This window comes from Cervus canadensis, chromosome 19, assembly GCF_019320065.1.
Source record: "Cervus canadensis isolate Bull #8, Minnesota chromosome 19, ASM1932006v1, whole genome shotgun sequence".
NCBI classification, from domain to species: domain Eukaryota; kingdom Metazoa; phylum Chordata; class Mammalia; order Artiodactyla; family Cervidae; genus Cervus; species Cervus canadensis.
The window spans coordinates 42327171-42333411 of NC_057404.1; positions in this window are offsets into that span (position 1 = coordinate 42327171).

A 6241-nucleotide genomic window follows, 5' to 3' on the forward strand; every position below is an offset into this window, starting at 1 on the left:
TTTGCATATTGAGACAACTGAGAAAGTTCTGTAAAATCTCAATAAGGAAAAAGTATACGGTTCCACTATACTGATTGGGAATGTAAGAAATTAAGTTACTTGGAAGTCCAGTTGGTTTCCCAGAATCTACAAATGAATCACTTATGGAAAAGAGACAGTAATAGTTCATGATACATGAATCAGAGAACTATGTTAATTTTACATTATAGTTAACTTTCTTTGAAAATGTACTATTTTCATAAAAGAGAAACTTAATCTTTCTTATTTTGCTTATTTTTGTCATTTTGTATTATGATTCAGTTCTATGTTCATATTATGTGGAGTGAATTTCCACATTATATGAACATAATGAATGAATCATGCATAGAGTTACTTCTTTTTCTGCTACTTTTATATAAAAAACAATGACCCATATAGCTTAGGTAAAAAGAATAGTGAGATTTTGCAACATTGGAAAGTACTTTGGAAGCATAGCTCTCATTTTTGGAGTAGCTATGGTTTAAAGACTGGGGCCATGGACAAGAGCATATGGATATGAGCCATAGTGATGACTCAGAAGTGATTGATATCCTCATTACCAATGTTTTTAAGCATCCACATGCACAACATAATCACAGATTACATGAGGATTAGCTCTCACAGTTTGAAAAGAAAGTCATATTGTTGAAGTCACCCTTGAGAATCTTCTATATCACCTATATAGTATAATATGTACACACACCATATTTCCTAAGGGTTAATATACATGGTCTTCAGGCTGAAATATATTGCTGCTTCTTCAGTTTAGCACATGATAAAGTGTTAGATTGTATTTAGAGTCCAGATGGTATAAAATACACATTTAAACACTAGAATCATTTGTACAAAACCTTTATACAGAGAGTTGAGAATGACTGAATAGAAGATTCATGTCTCCTGTCCCTCTTCTCCCTGGGATTATGCTAAATGAAAGAAATGAGAAGTGTATTATATGAATAATGCAAATTATTTCTTTCCTTCCTTTCTTTTCTCCTTACCTCTCATTCCCATTTTTATATTCTTTATTTTCCAAGTATATCTATTACAGTTTTAGAAAATTAAATGCATATATAATATAATTCCATAGAATTATATAGTGATGATAATTTTGCCACCTGCATTTTTACTCTCAAGTAATTTGGAGACAATTTCCCAAAGAAATAAAGAACATTTTCATACAAGTGAATTACAAAACAATTGTAGTAACATTGGAATTTGTTTATTTTTGTGTAAGGAGAGAAAGTGTTCTATCAAGTAAGTATAGGGTGATAAGTTAGACATCTGCTGATTATCTGCAGATGCTGAAATTTCCCATATTGATTCAAGAGATACAGGTGACATAATTAAGAAAAAAATTAATCTTTCAAAACCATTAAAGTACATATTTTTCTAAATTTAAGAACTGCTGAATTTGAGGGGGAGTAGTTAGTTGAGCTTCCCTGATAGCTCAGTTAGTAAAGAATCCACCTGCAATGCAGGAGACCCTGGTTCAATTCCTGGGTCAGGGAGATCCCCACTCCAGTATTCTTGGACTTCTCTTGAGCTCAGCTGGTAAAGAATCCACCTGCAATGTGGGAGACCTGGGTTGGGAAGATCCCCTGAAGAAGGGAAAGGCTACTCACTCTAGTACTCTGGCCTGGAGAATTCCAAGGACTGTATAGTCCGTGGGGTCGCAAAGAGTGGGACGTGACTGAGTGACTTTCACTTTCACTTTCAGTTGAACAAGTCAGCTTCTTTTTAATCCTCAAAATGAGAGCTCCTTGGAGAGCTCCTTCCTATCTGGTAATTGAATCAGAGTTAATCAGTACAATTATAGGATTGTGTGATTGGTATATAATTTCTGTGCCACGCATTCATTTACTATCGTTCAAAGGAAGAATCACAAATCATTAGGTACAGGAGGTGATGATATCTTTATTCACATAAGGTTGGCATAATTTTTCATTTGAATTATGATCACTGCATAAGCTCCACAAAATGGAAGTATATTAAAGAGAAAATGGGTCAAATTTACTCATAGTAGTGCATGAAATTTTCTGGATACACATTTATTCTGAAATGTTCTTAGTGGTCTAAGAAGATTTCTAAGAACGTAATCTACAAAGAAATCAACATTTGACATGGTTTAATCTAAACATGGTTTAGATGGTTTAGATTAAAAATTCATATATAACATTCTCTCAGATATAAATTATATTCTTTAAAAAAAAATTATTTATTTCTGGTTGTGCTGGGTCTTCGTTGCTACGTGGACTTTCTCTAGTTCCGGAAGAGCGGGGGCTACTTTCCAGTTGTGGTGTGTGGGCTTCTCATTGCAGGGGCTTCTACTGTTGTGGAGTGTAGGGTCTCGGGCTCCTGGGCTGCGATAGTTGATGTACATGGGTTCAGAGGTTTTGGTTCCCAGGCTCTAGAGCACAGGCTCAATAGCCGTGGCACACAGGCTTAGCTGCTCTGCATGTGGTACCTTCCCAGATGACGGGATGAACCTGTATCTCCTGCATTGGCAGGCAGATTCTTTACCTGTGCAACACCTGGAAAGCCCCACCTAATTGGTTTGGGAATATAAATTAAATGCAAGTTAATTGTAAATAATTTTAAAATATGTTCCCCTTTATTTTCTTTTTCATTCTGTTAGCTTTTAAGAGATATCGGTGCATTTTTTTTTGGTCTCACCTTATTTTCCACCTTTTGTATGATGTAAAACTAGATTAGCCTCTTCCAGTGACTTCCCAATTAAACTGAGGCCAGAGAGTAGGTGATTAAGAGTATAGATTTTCCTGTTGAAACATCTGGATTTCAATTTTGGTCTTGCTAGTTCAGGTTCAAATTACCTCTCTCTTTTCCCACTCACAGAGATGTTAGTAACAATTATGGCATTCTTAAAAGTTACATTTTAAAAAACAATGGCAGGGGGAAATACTATGGACACCTCTTCACTTCAGTTTGGAGGTTTGAACCCTGGGTGGGAAATGGCAACCCACTCCAGTATTCTTGCCTGGAAAATCCCACTGACAGAGGAGCCTGGTGGGCTACAGTCCATGGGGTCACAAAGAGTCAGACACGACTGAGAGACTGAGCATGTAGACACATATAGGCACATACCAATTAGATACTTTTAATGGAAATACGTTCTTATCAATTTCCCACAAAAACAAAACACCCATGAGGATATTTTACTTGAGAGTTTCATTATTAATCTGAAAAATCAAATTCCTGATATAATCAAGTTGCTTAACAGAAAAAGATCAGGGATTTCTAGGAAACAGGCCAAATATCTAATGGTGGTAGAATCCAGGAATTATAAAGTTCTGTGGTCAAGGGCATAAAATATTTTTTCTCTCTCTCTTTCTTCTTAACAGGAATACCAATCTTAATTTTATAGGTAGATTTTAAGAAAAACACGTGTCCTCATCTGTGAAGTAAATTGATTTTATTTTGATGCTTAAATATGGGAGAATTACATTAATTTTGAAACAACTCTCACGGTCTCATTATTTTTGTGTTTTCTATGGCAAAGCAAAATTCTCAGAGTGGCTGAATCTCTAGATTCAAAATTCTCATAGGGTTTTGAAAAATGTACTAAGTTTATATGAAATAAGCCAGTATGAAAATCTGAAAATGCTGGGAAGATTAACATTTAAAAATCTCTAGGAATAACAATATTCATAAAGTGATGAAATGGGAGGCATTATTCCATCTAAATGAATATGAATGGTTCTAACTCTAGAATCTCTCTCATTTATCATTGGTCTAAAAGGGAGATACATATATACTACCTGCAGTGCTAGAGATGGTTCATTAGGAAATGAGAAGACCTATTTGAACTTTTATTATTTTATAATTTATCTTGACCTTTAAAGATTTTATGTCATTAGTATGTTTTAAAATTTACATATTAGTAAAGTAGAACAAAGATATAAATTTTTTTTTTAATTAGTTGGAGGCTAATTACTTCACAACATTTCAGTGGGTTTTGTCATACATTGATATGAATCAGCCATAGAGTTACACGTATTCCCCATCCCGATCCCCCCTCCCACCTCCCTCTCCACCCGATTCCTCTGGGTCTTCCCAGTGCACCAGGCCCGAGCACTTGTCTCATGCATCCCACCTGGGCTGGTGATCTGTTTCACCATAGATAATATACATGCAGAACAAAGATATAAATTGTACATTGACGACTGTGTGTGTGTGTGTGTGTGTGCATTCATTGCATGCATTAATGTTTCAATTGGTGGAGATCTGTTATAAAAGATCTCTATGCTGTCCTTCCTTTCCCTATTCAATTTCTCCCACTGACACCTCATTCCCCAGCCAGAGAGAAGGTGCCTTGCTTTCTGCCCCTGACAAATATCTCTGTTGGTTTAGTAGCAGCACTGTGAGGATGCTGGAGTAACAGAAGACCACATCTACCCTCTTGTTTGTGCCATCATCCTGAGTCTCAGTGGTGGTGTGACAATTCAGTTCAGTTCAGTCGCTCAGTTGTGTCCGACTCTTTGTGACCCAATGGACTGCAGCACGCCAGGCCTCCCTGTCCACCACCTACGCCTGGAGTTTGCTCAAATTCATGTCCATTGACTTGGTAATGTCATCCAACCATCTCATCCTCTGTCGTCCCCTTCTCCTCCCACCTTCAATCTTTCCCAGCATCAGGGTCTTTTCAAATGAGTCAGTTCTTCCCATCAGGTGGCCAAAGTATTGGAGTTTCAGCTTCAGCATCAGTCCTAAAATGAATATTCAGGACTCATTTCCTTTAGGATGGACTGGTTTGATCTCCTTGCAGTCCAAGGGACTCTCAAAAGTCTTCTCCAACACCACAGCTCAAAAGCATCAATTCTTCAGCACTCAGCTTTCTTTTCTTTCTCAACTCTCACATCCATACAAGACTACTGTAAAAACCATGGCTTGACTAGACAGACCTTTGTCAGAAAAGTAATGTCTCTGCTTTTTAATAGGCTGTCTAGGTTGGTCATAACTTTCCTTCCAAGGAGCAAGCATTTTTAAATTTCATGGCTGCAGTCACCATCTGCTGTGATTTTGGAGTCTAAGAAAATAACATCTATCACTGTTTCAACTCTTTCTCCATCTATTTGCCATGAAGTGATTGGACGAGATGCCATGATCTTAGTTTTCTGAATGTTGAGCTTTAAGCCAACTATTTCACTCTCCTGTTTCACTTTCAACAAGAGGCTCTTTAGTTCTTTTTCACTTTCTGCCATAAGGGTGGTGTCATCTGCCTATCTGAGGTTATTGATATTTCTCCCGGCAATCTTGATTCCAGCTTGTGCTTCTTCCAGCCCAGCGTTTCTCACAGTGTACTCTGGATATAAGTTAAATAAGCAGGGTGACAATATACAGCCTTGACATGCTTCTTTCCCTATGTGGAACCAGTCTGTTGTTCCATGTCCAGTTTTAACTGTTGCTTCCTGACCTGCATACAGATTTATCAAGTGGCAGATCAGGTGGTCTGGTATTCCTATCTCCTTAAGACTTTTCCATAGTTTGTTGTGATCCACACAGTCAAAGGCTTTGGCATAGTCAATGAAGCAGAAATAGATGTTTATCTGGAACTCTCTTGCTTTATCAATGACCCAACAGATGTTGGCAATTTGATCTCTGGTTCTTCTGCCTTTTCTAAATCCAGTTTGAACATCTGGAAGTTCACGGGTCATGTACTGTTGAAGCCTGGCTTGGAGAATTTTGAGCATTACTTTACTAGCATGTGAGATGAGTGCAATTGTGCAGTAGTTTGAGCATTCTTTGGCATTGCCTTTCTTAGGGATTGGAATGAAACTGACCTTTTCCAGTCCTGTGGCCACTGCTGAGTTTTCCAAATTTGCTGGCATATTGAGTGCAGCACTTTCACAGCATCATCTTTCAGGATTTGAAATAGCTCAACTGGAATTCCATCACGTCCACTAGCTTTGCTTGTAGTGATGCTTCCTAACGCCCACCTGACTTCAGACTGCAGGATATCTGGCTCCAGGTGAGTGATCACACCATCATGATTATCTGGGTCATGAAGATCTTTTTTGTATAATTCTGTTTATTCTTGCCACCTTTTCTTAATATCTTCTGCTTCTGTTAGGTCCATACCATTTCTGTTCTTTATTGAGCCCATCTTTGCATGAAATGTTCCCTTGATATCTCTAATTTTCTTGAAACGATCTCTAGTCTTTCCCATTCTATTGTTTCCCTCTATTTCTTTGCATTGATCACTGAG